General features: G+C 30.1%; 1 long non-coding RNA gene across 1 annotated transcript in view; it reads left to right on the forward strand.

Annotated features, from left to right (window-relative positions):
• Nucleotides 1-14,645, forward strand: part of LOC139904981 (uncharacterized) — a 146,928-nt gene that overhangs the window by 66,707 nt on the left and 65,576 nt on the right. Inside the window, exon 2 of the long non-coding RNA XR_011779345.1 lies at nucleotides 10,876-10,930. This is a non-coding gene — a long non-coding RNA (uncharacterized lncRNA). The remainder of the gene's footprint in view (nucleotides 1-10,875; nucleotides 10,931-14,645) is intronic.

The raw sequence follows: 14,645 nt of genomic DNA on the forward strand, positions 1-14,645 counted from the left end.
GGGCTTAATCATACACATCAGTCTCTTTATATATTCAATGGAATCATTCTATACTTCTATAAGAAATGATGAATTTGATTAAGATACAGAATACTTGAAAGAAATACTGAGTGGAGAACAAAGAGAGTTATCATCCTTTATCCACAGCTCGTTCATTGAAGCTCTTGAAGCCTGTTCATTCCACAATCTACTTTATTTTGCCTCCTATCTTAAAAAAAGAAGACTCTCATGGAATTGAGTTTTTAAGAGTAATTGATGTTCATTGAATTATTAATGCAATCAAAGACCCATCATGCCACACTTCCAAATCTCGCATCATTACTTGTGAATCACAATTGTCCTTGGAAAAAAAAAATAGAAAACGATCCAAGATTATCAAAAATAATTTGGTCCTTTTTTCTAGATATCTTTATCAGCAAAGCCTCAAGGCATATTCAACTCTGTCATTATGCACATAAATAGTTGATGGGAACTATTACATAATTACGTGATATTAAATCATATGTAATCTCAAAACTCCTGTTGTCTAATATTGGAAGGTATTAATTTCTTTGTACATATTTCAAAAATACGTGAACCGGAAGATATTTTTTTAGATAATTAAATTAAATGTCACTATATTAGAATATTACCTTCATGAGCATTTAGGATTCCTGCATCAATATTCAATCAATAAGCTATCAAATACACTAAATGATTACAATGTGGCAAATCTCTATATAAAAACGATAATGTATGTATTCATTGAGTCTCAATGATAAATTAAGTGCCTTGACAATTGTTAAATATATTACTATATTTTACACACTTCAAATAATTTTTTTATATATCAATTGTGAATAATAAATGAATAATCTTCTTATTCAAATAGAAGCTTCATTTTTTTTAACGTTTGATAAAAAATATCCCAGCATTCACAAAATAAAATTATTTATTAAATTATCTTGAATACAGTTTCAACAAAAATGTGTTTATTCGTACAAAAATCCAATAAAATGAAGGATTATATATCGAAGCAAATATTTTTTTCCAATTGCTGTATATTATAAATAAAACTAAAGAATACACATTATTTCACAACTTCAAAAAGTTTTCCTTTGAAAAAAAATAAAATAGAATTTGATTGATTTTTTCAGGTTATCGTTGAATTTTCTTGTAGAAAATTTAATAAATAAGCAATTTAAAGTTGTGTGTAAATGTTTCATAATTAAATAAAATTGAGTCAATCCCTTGACTAACTGTTATAAGTAATTAATATTTTAGAACTAAAATGATTAATCCCAGTTTCAATATATTTCATATACAATGTATTTTATTAGTATGCATTGATTAGATGTGAGACTTATAATCGACTTATTTATTTTTAATTTTTTAACTTAGAAGCTTAATTGTTTCAAGCTAGTAAGCACTTATTCTATTGCCCAGTAACTAAAAACCTTTTGAACCCATTTGCTATGTTAATTTTATTTTCAAAATAAAGTGTAAATTCGATTGGAGCTTTTTACTTTCGTTATTATATTTAGTCGAAAAAGTATCGCAATATCGATAAATTTTTTGTTATTGTGCAGGGTTTTAACTATTTCAGTATGGGTAAAGAATAGTTTTACTACATAACGTTCCTCTTCAAACGTTTAACAAATAAAAACAAGGATACTATTAGATAGACGGAAACATATTTTATATATACTTGTGTTCGGCTTCGGTCTGAAAATCATGGACTGATCTGAGACTGTCATGGCCGAATTAATTATTTCCTTCAAAGAAGTTTTTCTGGAGCTCTATTACAAGAAATTATGTCTGCATCTGTCATAGATTCTGCCTAAACTGATGAAGTCAGCCGTGCTTCAAAATTGTGAACATCAACCTTACTTGAAGTATTATTAGTACTAATACTCATAATCGGGATAAGGGATAAAATCGGCCTTTAGATTGAGATTGAAATAATCGGTCCACATTTAGAAAACATTGAATTACATTTGGATATATGGCCTAAGATTACTATTTGAACCAAAATATCCGTCCGAACCACTTTAAAAAAAATTGCTTATGAATGAATAAAAAAAATAAAAAAAAACGATCTTGGACCGAGTCTCAAAACTAGTAGGTTTGTACTTATTAATCCAGGTATAAAAAACAGATATTTTACAGATGAAAAGTTGACTATATCCGGTTTGTTCTTATGTACGACGTAAAAAAAACACAGTTTTTGAATACTTATGTAAATAAGTCATTTTGAAACTGCCTATTTCGAGGCAATCCGTGTTTGATTAGACAGTTTTTGACAGATAATCGATGATTATTTATTTATCCTTTAGCAAAAGTATTTTTCGAGGGGATCACTCATGATATACACATATTTTGATTGAAAAACAATGTGAAATATAGTTAAAAATAAACATATTGGCTCCAGCTTAGGATTTGTACCTCAGCTTAAAATGTTATATAATGCTTTAAATATAAAATGGCTTTAAGGATCAGGATATTTGCAATTTTCTTCTTATTAATAAAAAAAAAAAATAAGAATTCATAGGTAAAAAAGTAATTTTTAGGGTATTGAGGGATTTTGGCCGGAAATTAAGACTTATTTTGTCTAGAGTGCTTAAAAGATGTTTTTGCAAACAAAGAGTAGGACAAAATTGAATTTGATTTTAACATCCCCTCCCCCTGAAAAAAAATTGATTTAAAAGAAAAGGATATAAAAGTTGAATTTATCCAGATTTTTGCTATATTTTTCTTTCGTGTGAAGTAATTAATATAGTCAAAAATTGATATCTGAGAGAGAAGGTTGATTACTATTGTATTTTTATTATATAAACTTTTTTTAAATCTGGATTTGACTATATCCTTATTGAACATAATTTTTTTATATATGCAAATGTTAATATGCCACAAACATAAAAAAAAATTGAAAACAAAAACGAGTTTCTGAGAGATATACTAGTGTAGTAAGGGGTTAATATATATTCTATTTAAATAGGAACAACCATTTTGATAAGTCCGTTCGATTATTGGGAGAAGTGGTTAATAAAACTTATAAATCATTTTATAATAATAACATTTTTTTATCAAGGTATCCGAAACCGAATATTTGACATGCAAAGATATAAAAAAATATCTACATATTTTATTAGTGAAAATACGTTGACTATTATCAAATATAAAAATTAAATAAATTCGCGAATCCTCATATATTAATAAATAATGAATTGATAAAGAATGAATGCTCACAACTGACTCTTTTATTTTTGCACCAATTAGTACAAATGTTGTTTCTAACCCATATTAGTTTTTTAGCTAACGATTCATGGACCAAATAACTAACATAATATAATATACATATTTATAAAAAAAATTTTTAGAATTGAATGCCAAATCTGTTTACCATTGACAACGACAGCTTTACATATTTTTATATAATGAATTATTATTTACAATAACATTGCTCAACTTGGAAGGATGTCTTAAAAACGAAGTATACTACTCTATTTATAGTTTGATCCCTTAATTCCAAATATGGCCTTTTTTTTCTATTAGCCTCAGGGCTTTCAGAAACAGGCCATAAAGTTTTAATTATTTTGAGTTATTTTTAAAATTCAAAGCTTTTTTTAATTACTTGATGTTGAAAATAGTGATAAATGAAACAAGATTTATCAATCAGAATCGTTTTATTTTTATTTCATAATAATAGTTAACATTTAAGATTAAAGTTTTAAAAATCATGTTAGAGAAGTTACGTCTTCCATTGTTCACTGAATAAACGGAACTTAAATATTTTTAAACACGGTGAATTTTTTATATATCTACCTTTAAATCACATTTTATTAAGAAGTTTTAGAGGTACAGTAATTTCATACAAAAATATGTATAATTTACTTAAAAGTTGATAATTTCATTATTATGGATGATTAGTTAATCAAATAATTAGAAATTGCCAATTTTACAAAAGTATTAAAACTATTATTTTTTCCGAAATAAATCCAATTTCAATTATCCGAATAGAATAAAATAATCTTTAGCAGCATCATCTGTGGAGTTATTAGCAATCCACACATTTTGCAAATGTGAAACTATAAAAAATGAATTGCAAAACTGTTTTTTATATAAACGAAATTGAAGCAATCTACAAATTTTCAATAATCGCACCAATAAAAACACAAAAAAATTAATTCTAATTAGTTTAATTTGGCAAATAAAATATGTCAAACTATTTTTAGTCAATATTATTTTTAGACAGGACACAAATGTTCTTCTCTACTCTAACATATGATAGTAACTGACTATATTTCCAAAACAAAAACAGACAAACATTGGAAAGTGGATTAAACCAAATGAAACCAGGCCCACTCGGCTATTACTTACACATCCTTAATGTCAGGGATTTTAAATGTTACTGTATCCTGTATAATTGATCACTTCCGTTTATTAGGCGGCTATGGGAATTTAAGGGTAAGCAGGAATACTACCCGGTGGTCCATTGAAATCTGAACGCTTACTTACAATTATGAGTGAAGGTGTTAAGTTATTGAAATTAACTCATATTTTGATATATTAAAACATAAATAGTTAATTACAAAACAAACAACACCTGAGGTCTCTAGCTTATGTAGAAGTCGAGAAAATGCTACTGGAACGCGATTGACAAAATTTAATTCGTGCACTCCAAGCAGTTGGGGTCTTTAGTACGTCCTCAGGAAGTGGAAAACATTGGAGAGGAAGAAGTCCTCTGTCAAAAAGGCCAAAATGGACCCCTAAGTTTTAAAGTAAACAACCCTGGCCAATCCCCTCAAGTCCATGAGGGCCCATGCAAGAAATCTCGATATTTTACACCAGAATGTCTACAAAGGTATAAAAAAATGGATGGAAAGAGCGTTGTGGGAACAGAGAGGCCCCTTTTGACACCAACAATAAAAGAAAACCCATCTCCTCCGTTACAAGACTTTTTGAGTTCTTTTGAATTCTGTTTGGACACTTTTAGCTCTCCTATAGCCCTTCGTCTACACCTTTTGGATACATGTCGAGAGAAGGCCTGCAGTGTCCGTCATCCAAATACTGAGACCCTTAAAGCCACTTTATAGCCAGCACTGTGACACCATGACAGATAACTATATATGTAAGGAGTCCCAGGCCTTCCACCACGGGCTGGAAGCCATCATTGCCGCTAAGGGCGCCTACATTTATGACTAAATGAGCTGAGACACACATCTATTTATAGTATTAGTTTTGTTGAAATTCTATTATTCGTTAATAAATTATATATTGTTGAAGTTTAAAGTTCAAAGGGCTCAGATTTTAATGGAACACTCGTTATTGAATCTATTGAGTAATATTGAAGGAATATATTAATAATCCTGGATTCTGAAATATTTACATATATACGTGTGTGTTTCTCCGTTTTTGCTTCACTGTTTATGAATATCTCTATGATTTAGGCCTTATAAAACATTAAGTATTGTTCTATCTACATCCATGAATTAGAGGCACAAGTGTTGTTTTGTTATTGATGAGTATTTATATGTAATAGTGATGTGCTGTTCATGAACGATTCGTTCAAAATGAACGACTGAATTCAGAAAGTAAAACTAAGGAGTTCTTAAAATAAACGATTTGGTCAATTCAACTAATCTTAGTTAAACTATAAATTACAAAAAACTATTGCATTACGATTATTTTTATGAACATCCTAAGAATGTTTCTATGTTTAAACTGGCTATAAAAACAAAACTGTGATTTTTTAAAAGATTTATTCAAAAAAACAACAACTAAGTAGGATATATGTACATTCATTTAGAATATATTTCACTTAATGTTGTCTCCTTTGGTCTCAGTAACGGCTTCGACTAGAGTCTTAACCCGTGTACAGGCCTTGACAACTGGAACCTGATCTAAATTCTTAACTTCCAGGATGATGTAGTCAATTAAGGATTCCTTGATGGTGTGATGACCTTTGTTGATCTTTGATCAAGGTAACTAAACCAAATAATCTGACGGATTCAGCTTAGGATCTAGGAGGTCAAATATCCTTGGACACCCAGTTGTGATCACTTGGTATAAATTATTGAATTCCAGGACGATGGAGTCGATCAGGGACGTCTTGTTGGTGTGAGGACCACTGTTGATCCTTGACTAAAGGTAGCTCCTGACAGAATAATTCATCGGATTCAACTCTGGGGAGCTAGGGGACCAAATATCCTTGGATACCTAGTTTTGATTATCTCCACCAGGGCCTTCCTGAATTCTGCAACTCTTTTATCTGTCGATTCATATCATGTAGAGTTAAGCAATGCTAATATTTTGATTACTGTTCACCAAAATCATCAAAATAGCGACCCCCGTCTGCCTATGAAAATGTAATTAGTTGAAAATTTTCGGTTGTTCACTCCATGACGGTATTTTGGCTTCTAAGTGAAATATTTTTATGTATATTTCAGGACAAAAAAAAAATTCTTTAAGTTCGTCATCATATAGGTCAGAAAAATCCAGAAATCTGAAGCTACAGATTTCGTCATTACACCCTGTATGTCTAATACATAAATTTAGTTACTTGTAAATATAAATTTGACCATTGGTTTTAATAATTGCATTTTATTTTTATTTTAGAAATTTAACTTTCAAATAATTTTCAATTAGAGTCCATTTCATTAAAATTTCAAGTTATAAGGGATGGGATTTTTGAAGAGTGTGAATAGAAAGTGGTCGAACAAAAGTTATCGAGCTACATAATTAAGATCATTATTAACATCAACTGCCTTTATATGATTTGAGGGGAGAAAAATAATTACTTTTTTAAACAGGGGTACTTTTTACATTAAAATTAGCAATAGGTCACGAAAAATATTATAGTTATAATTAAATATAAGGTGCCTAATTAGTTATTTGTCATTTTATTAAGGTCTTAAGATATTAGTAAATTTCCAACTATGAAAATCAGTCGAAAAAAATCGTTTATTATACACTAGAAACTTATACAATTAATTGATTTTCCAAAATCGTACAAATAAAAAATCCAGAGTTAAATTTCAATTTTTTCAATTTTATAAAATGTTGTCAAATCATTTTTTGGTTAAATATTTCCAAGAGAACTATAGAATTTTTTTCTACAGCCTGATGATAACGCATTATAGAATAGGAAATAACGTTGTCGTATCCTCTATAATAGAATTACACCAAAAGTAGGCAAGAATTCTTCATTCAGAGCAAAATGTTAACACCACAACCATCTTTAAAAGAATGCATAAAAAAGGGGAAAAAACAACAATAGCTCCACCAATCTTTTTTTTTTTGCATTCTAATCTAAGAAATGTTATTTTTTTCAACGTTTTTCCAGGCCTTAAGTTAGATACTAACTTATTATAAAAGAACGCATGAATCCACTCTTTTTTGAAGAACTGAATCAATTAAAAAAATGATTTTCCCATCACTAACATTTAACATTACTGAATAAAAATACACTTTTACAACAATCATTACACAAATCCTTTTTTTTTTCAGCTGTAAATCTGACTTACTCCAAATAAATAAATAAAAAACAATCGAAATCCTAGTTTGTATGAATAATGAATTAGTTGACAACGAGACCTACTCATATAAACATCATTATTTCAAAAAAGTACATTTAGTTTAAGAAGTTTTCCCCTTAGTAACGAAAAAATAAGAGTGTTTCTCTCATGGAATAATTAGTGACGATTAATTGTAGTGTATTGTTCTTACTTCGTTTTATAGGGTATGTATAGTGTAGTTGTAATAATTATGACCTTAAACAGGAGCTAGACTACTTGTAGTTGTCACCTACACAGGTTTTTTAAAAATATTCCCAAGGACTTTCCACTATTCTTAATTCTTGAAGAGGGAACATCTAAAGTTTAAAGTAATCACTAATGAATGAAAAACGAAGAGTAAATCAAAATACTTTTTGGAGAGTTATATGTGTAAATCCCTGTTGGACAATCTAATTAGGGGAATAAAGGATCTACATTGGGGATCCTTGCTAGATATAGAGTATTGATTATTGGTATTTATTTCTTCTACTTCTTGGTTAAAAAAAAGGAAGTTTAAAACCTTAATTTTGAGTCTCTTTTTATTACCACACGGATAGGTCAGATATTTTATTTAACCATAGATATAATTGTATAAAATATGAAATAAACACACTCAATAGTATGTTTTATTTTCTAAAACTGTTATAAGTATTATTGAATTCTTCAAAAGAGAACTTAAAAGTATTAAGTAGTCACTAGTACATCTGCTTATGAGAAACAGAGGACTTCTTGAATGGTTATAAGTGTAAATCCCTTGTCGGACTTGAAATAGAATTGAAGAACCACATGGGAGAAAATCCTGCCTTTATTCTTGTTAGACACAGAGTTGGATTTGTGTTTATTTCTCTTATCTCATGGCTACTAGGATTTAATCTAATGAAACGTTATGACTGCTCTTCTCCAAATGGTCAGAGGGATCACTTTAATTTTCAGTTACTTCTTTATTAATATAGCGGCCGTTTATATTATTTGAATCTAAAGTTATTGATAATGGTGAAAATCTACTGTAGAATGGGCATGTTTAAAGAAAAGAAACCGAAAATCAATATGGTAACCCTGACAATTTGAAGAATGTTTTGCAGGAGAGGAATAATAATACACATGTCGTTTAGTTAGATCAGCTACAATCAGTTGTGACAAGGGATGAAGGAAAAAAGGATATAAACAAGAGCATTTGCTAGAATTACTTCAATGTTGATCCCCAATTCTACTCTGAGTCCAACAAGGACTTGCAATTATAACTCCGGAACAAACACTCAGGGCTACGCTCCGTCTTTTATGAGCACACACGAACAACTTTCAAACAGGTTTTGAAGGTAATTGAATCTATTTAGGAAAGGAGGTTCACTACTCAGGAATTAAATAATAATGACAACTGCGAAGGAAAAGAAAGTTCTTTCTTTATACCACCAATTACAAATTAACGGGCCATCTAAAAAAACACGCCGGATTTACATCTTTGGTTATTGCTGAGAAAAAGTCGTGAAAGAAAACCCCCGGCGATTATAGCATTTTATTGAGAAGGAGGAATTCAATTTAGTTGTTCCCGAGCAAATTTACTATGCCGATAGTATTTCATAAGGGATATGATGAATCCATATATAAACATTTATTGAAAAACGCTTCTCTGAATAAGTTTGGATCTGTTTTGATACATATAATATCCATGCAAGAGATAATACAATAAACAGTTGTATTTCAGCCATATTTGGCCGCAATAACTACTTTTGTGGACATTCCAGTTGCAAGGAGGGTTGTAATCTTTTGTCCTTGTTGTTTTAAGGACATGGTGATAACCTCTGAGATGCATCTGGTTATCCTTCCTTCTCAATGGTTTCCGCAGTGATGAAAGGTTGAGAATCCCTGCTCTAATGAAAGGGATGTAATGGGACTCCTTAAAAGCATGAAATAATTTATTAAATGATAGTAATAATATTATCCCCAAAGTTATCATCTTCCTTTGTTTGATTTAAATGGAGCCATTATTTATTTCCTTTTTCCTAATCATTCCTTTGTGTCGTCTTTTTTTTGAGTCCTTAATTAAATCGTTTGTTTGTATATAAATAAATTAATACTACAATCTACCAATAAAGGTAAATAATAAATTATTTCAATTAATTATGAAAATAATTATTTAGATGGAATGACACTTGATTCTACCCTCGTGGACGTAAGGGTTAATGAGTGAGGACACGCATTTGAATATGAAATGAGTTCAATCATGATTCATAATGTCCTTCAATGCTTAATTACTTCACATTTTTATAGAAAATATAAATTATTGCTCTTAACTAGTTCGAGTACGTTTCACTGAAAAAACCATTTCACTTACGTCACACTGGGTCCCACATTTTTTTTTCTCAAATTTAAAAATATTTTTTGTAACATACAGTTCTAGGACACACTTTTCGAAACACTGCTTTGCATTGCATTTTGTCTGCAAGGCGGTGTTGGAAAAGTGTTCAAAAAACGTATTTTACAGAAAATATTTCAAAGTTTGAACTAAAAAAAAAAAAAAAAATAGTGGGCCGGCGTGACGTAAGTGAAATATTTTTTGGTGTAAAAAGAATTTCTTACTTTTTACTTTATTGCAATGCTTTATTATAAGGGTTACAATCCTCCGATTTAAGACAAATATGCCTCGTTCTGTTCAATAACTTCTTGCCAACGAGAATCCAACTTCATAATACCCTTCTCGTAGAAACCATTAACCCTAAAAACTCGGGCAACCAATATTCACATCCCTCTTTTTAGGCCAAATTTTTACCCACAAGCAGGTTGACCATGGACAAAAACAGGAGGTAGTCACTTACTGCCAGGTCTGGACTGTAGGTAGATGCATCAAAACTTCCCGTCCTAGCTCCCAGAGCTTCTTGCGAGTCATCAAAGGTGTGGTCCTCCTGGTGTTGTCTTAATGAGTCTTGTTGTCTCCCATTCACCAATGCTGGACGCTTCTGTGCGATTGTCAACTTCAAATGGTGGAGTTGTTCACAGTAGAGGGCAGAATTGAGGGAGAGGGGGGGGGGTTCCTCTTATAGCTGCTAGCATTGCTTCGGAATGGGGATTGGGATTTTTTTTTTTTGAATTGTCGCATCACTAACATCAACTACCAAAATCAATAGGGATTTTCTTTATAAATTGTTTTGATGCAAAGTATTTTTAATATACATATACATGATGATTGATATTCATTTTTAGGTATGACGTCATTTCAGCATGGCAACAATACCTAATCCCAGTTTTTGTATATCATTTTGTTATTTATGTTAAATATTTATTAATTCCATATTATTTATGTACCATCAAGATATTTACTCTGTCCTTATTTCTTATTTTGTAGAGTCGTCCAATTCGGTGATTGAAAATCAGATAGAGGATTTTGTTATAATTTCAAGGTAAGACACACATCTCAAACTTTAATTTATTCCTGTTTTTCTACATACTAAATACATACAATGTATGTTACTTTTGGTTTAGTTCTGTGTTGTACAATATACGTCTATCAACGACTATTAAATGTAGATTTGGAATTAAAGGTTCTTTTTTTATATTCCAAATTCAAAAATGTATTATAATGAAAGTTGATTATGATAAACGATTCTATATTGTCTTTTTTTTTTTTTTTTTTTTGTAAGAGAACCAGATGTTTTCTTTTTCGTTTAACTTTATTATTAAGTAAATAATTAGGCCTGTAAATCCTATGCATTTTGTAGCTAGCAATTTCAGGTTCTTGTTGGTGATCAGGGTTTATTATCCTCATAACATTTTCACATAAAGTTAAAAAAAATATATTAACATACATATATTTTTAGAAAAGGATATAATGGTACTTTTAAAAAAAACGACATTAAACTAAATATCGACAAAGTCTAAGAAAATACACACAAAAAAAAAGAATGCAAGTAATTAAAAAAAATAAACACTCCTTAACAAAAAAAAAAATATAGTTCCATTATAAATGAACTAATATTTATCAAAAAGGTTCAAGCTTTTTGATAAAAAAAGTTGTATCATATCTGAAGTCGGAAAATGTGGAAAAAATATTCAATCCCAGTGAAAAAATATAGCACCCACCCTGGACACAGGTGGCATTAGGCCATCTTAGTGTGGAAGGATATCTTACATAAAGCTAGTGTGTGGTCGGTCCTAAGTTTTTCCTAATCAGTTAATGTTGTCCTGTCAGTCCGGCCCTTATAAATCAATTTGTCTATCTTAGGATCGGATATTTTCGGACTTTTAAGGCAACTATAAAAGCTGAAAGGACGTAGTTAATAACTCTCTTGAGTCCTTCACTAACTCTTTCCTTTGAGATGTTCACCATAAACTCTTTTAAAAGACAAGATGGTTGAATTTTAATGTAAGAGTTTTGTGGCTAGAACGCATTATTATAGGTTCTAGCTATCATTTATTATTTTCTTTGCTTTTATATGATTCAATCCTAGCTATTAGGGAAGAATAGCTATAAAGATAGCTAAGACCGTTGAATTGTAAAAAAGATATCAATCAGTCCAACGACCGATCTAACACTATAATGAGCCTTTTCTTCACTCCTAGCTGGGATTGAAGAATATAAAACAAAGAAAATTATGAATGATAGCTAGAACGTAAAATAATAACTTCTAGCCACATACCTATTTAAAATTCAGGTATACTATCTCTTTGAAAAAGGTTAGGATAAAACTTTCAGAGTTTAAATGACATAGCTAGTAACTACTTCATTTCAGCTGTTGTAGTTACCAAAACAGGCCGATAAGGAACAGTCATAGGACTAGCAATCTTATAGCTTTTTAGTTGTTGTTTTTTAGAGCAATCCGACAATAAGAACATGTGATATCTATGACATTTTAGATTTACGCCAAGTGTCCTATTTGTTGGAAATCAAAATGGGTCCCTCCATGTAAGGCGTATGACAGTTCTTGGCTAAATAACGTGTATTCCTTAAATGTGTCACAATGGATAATCCTTTTTTTAGTCTAAGCGGAAAGAGATAGACACGCCATGTGGCCATACCATCTATTGTATTCATTCCTGATATGGAAAATGATCCTTCTGGACGATAATAATGTATAGCAAATTAGTGTTACTTTGAACCTATTTTTTTTAATGAGCCCCAAAAAGATTATTTTAATACACGCATAAAAAATCTTTCAAAACCCTCTAGCTACGTTTTTTGCAATGATTATTATGACCAGGAAAATGTATAGAAAAATAAGCAGAAAATGACTCAAATTAAGAGTATTCGTTCCCTAATTAGGATGCTTCATGAAGAAAAATCAAATTTAATTAGTGTTATTTAACTTACATGAACAGTAACAGACTAAGCTTTTGAACAATAATTATAATTACACATAGGAAAGGTCAACCCATGAGCTGAGACGACCTAGGTATTAACATAGATTGCACTTACCATGGTAGCTTTAAATCTTCATTGTCTATTACACCATCACCTATATTATATATAATTTTGAAAAACTAACAATTTAAGTTTTATAAATTGCATTCATTATAAATATTTTATTTTTATTTTTCTTAAAAAAAATAAAAATAAAATATAAAAGTTTCATTTTTTCAACATTTTATTGATTTTCAAATGAAAATGCGTGCATGAAGAACTATTGTTTTTGACGTTTGATGGTTATTTTCTTGTTTAAAGGAATAAAGTGCAAAATAAAAAATATTTGGCGATATCAAATTCCCAACTTTTGTCATTACGGTCACCCTAATGTTTATACTAGGGGCTCTCTCTGGGGATCCTGTTTCACTGGGATTTAACGAGGAATAACTTCTACAGTAAACCCTGCATTTACTGATTTCATAATAGAAGTTTCCTAGCAACTTTGAATAAAGTTTTCCCAAAATTTAGTCTGGATTTCTTATACAAATTATCGTCAATTTCTATGAAGAAATTATTTATTCTTATTTACTTTTTGGGTGTATATTAAAATTGCATTTAAAATAACTAAAATTAATTTTCCCAATGAAACATTAAAAAATTGATAATTGTTTTTTAAAAGACCATGTCGGTGACAAATTAAGTATTATACATTATATCGAGGTTTTAAACTAGAGCGTTTATAATTGGGTATTTTACCTCATCCCACAAATTTGAGTACAAAGTCTATTATTCACATTAATCCCTTTTGCTCAAAACTGTTCTTATGTTGATGCACCAGTTTTGTATTCTTCACCTAATTAATCCATTATTACAAGTTTTATTTTGGAAAAGTAGGTATTTTCATACAATTATGAAAGTATCTTTGTTTTGTATTTTCAAATTCCTTGAGTAAGTCATTAATTTGACAAATGCCATTTGTGACCTCTCAACTTAAAGATCAGCTATAATTATTTTACTCTAAGTTGAGTGAAAAATAACATTTGTATTCTTTAAACAAATATCTTCAATTCCCATGAACAAAATATGCTTTGGGTCTGTCGCAAATTATTTATAAAATCAGTTAAAATGGATCGTTTCCATAAAATAATGCGAAATCGACTGATTTCATCAATGTGAAAGGAAGATATTGGGCCTAATTTAAATCACTTAAATCGAATAAAAGCTCAAAACCATATCTACAGTTCTTGGATATCTTACCTCATTCCACAAATTTGTAAAGGAAGCATAGAATTGACTCAACGTTGTCTATAAAATATTGGGTTATAGGTACATGTTTGGGAACAATTTGGGATTTTGTCCAAAGATGTTATATAATTGTACAAGTTGCAACCAAAAAATAGGATGAATAATTTTAAATAAAGGATTGACGAAAGTTTGGATGAGGGTAATGCAATAATTAAATATTCCACAGATGATTTACATATTAATGGTCTAATTACTGACTATTTGGATACAAATTACAGAGCTATAGGTATTCTGTGGCAAATTATAATGTTCATATGCGCACAGCTATATTACTTTTAAATTAATTAGAAAATAGGAACATTAACAGGTCCCTCTTTGACCAAAATGACGCCTGTGGCAAGCATTCTGGAGATCTTGGTCATAATTATTACGGCAGTCAGAAACCCTCCACAGCAATAAGACTAATGTCTGGGCCAACTTTCAATAAATTAAATTCATAAATGAAGCTGGAAAAATGACTGCCAGATAGC

Source organism: Lepeophtheirus salmonis, chromosome 3, assembly GCF_016086655.4.
Source record: "Lepeophtheirus salmonis chromosome 3, UVic_Lsal_1.4, whole genome shotgun sequence".
Classification (NCBI taxonomy): Eukaryota; Metazoa; Arthropoda; class Copepoda; order Siphonostomatoida; family Caligidae; genus Lepeophtheirus; species Lepeophtheirus salmonis.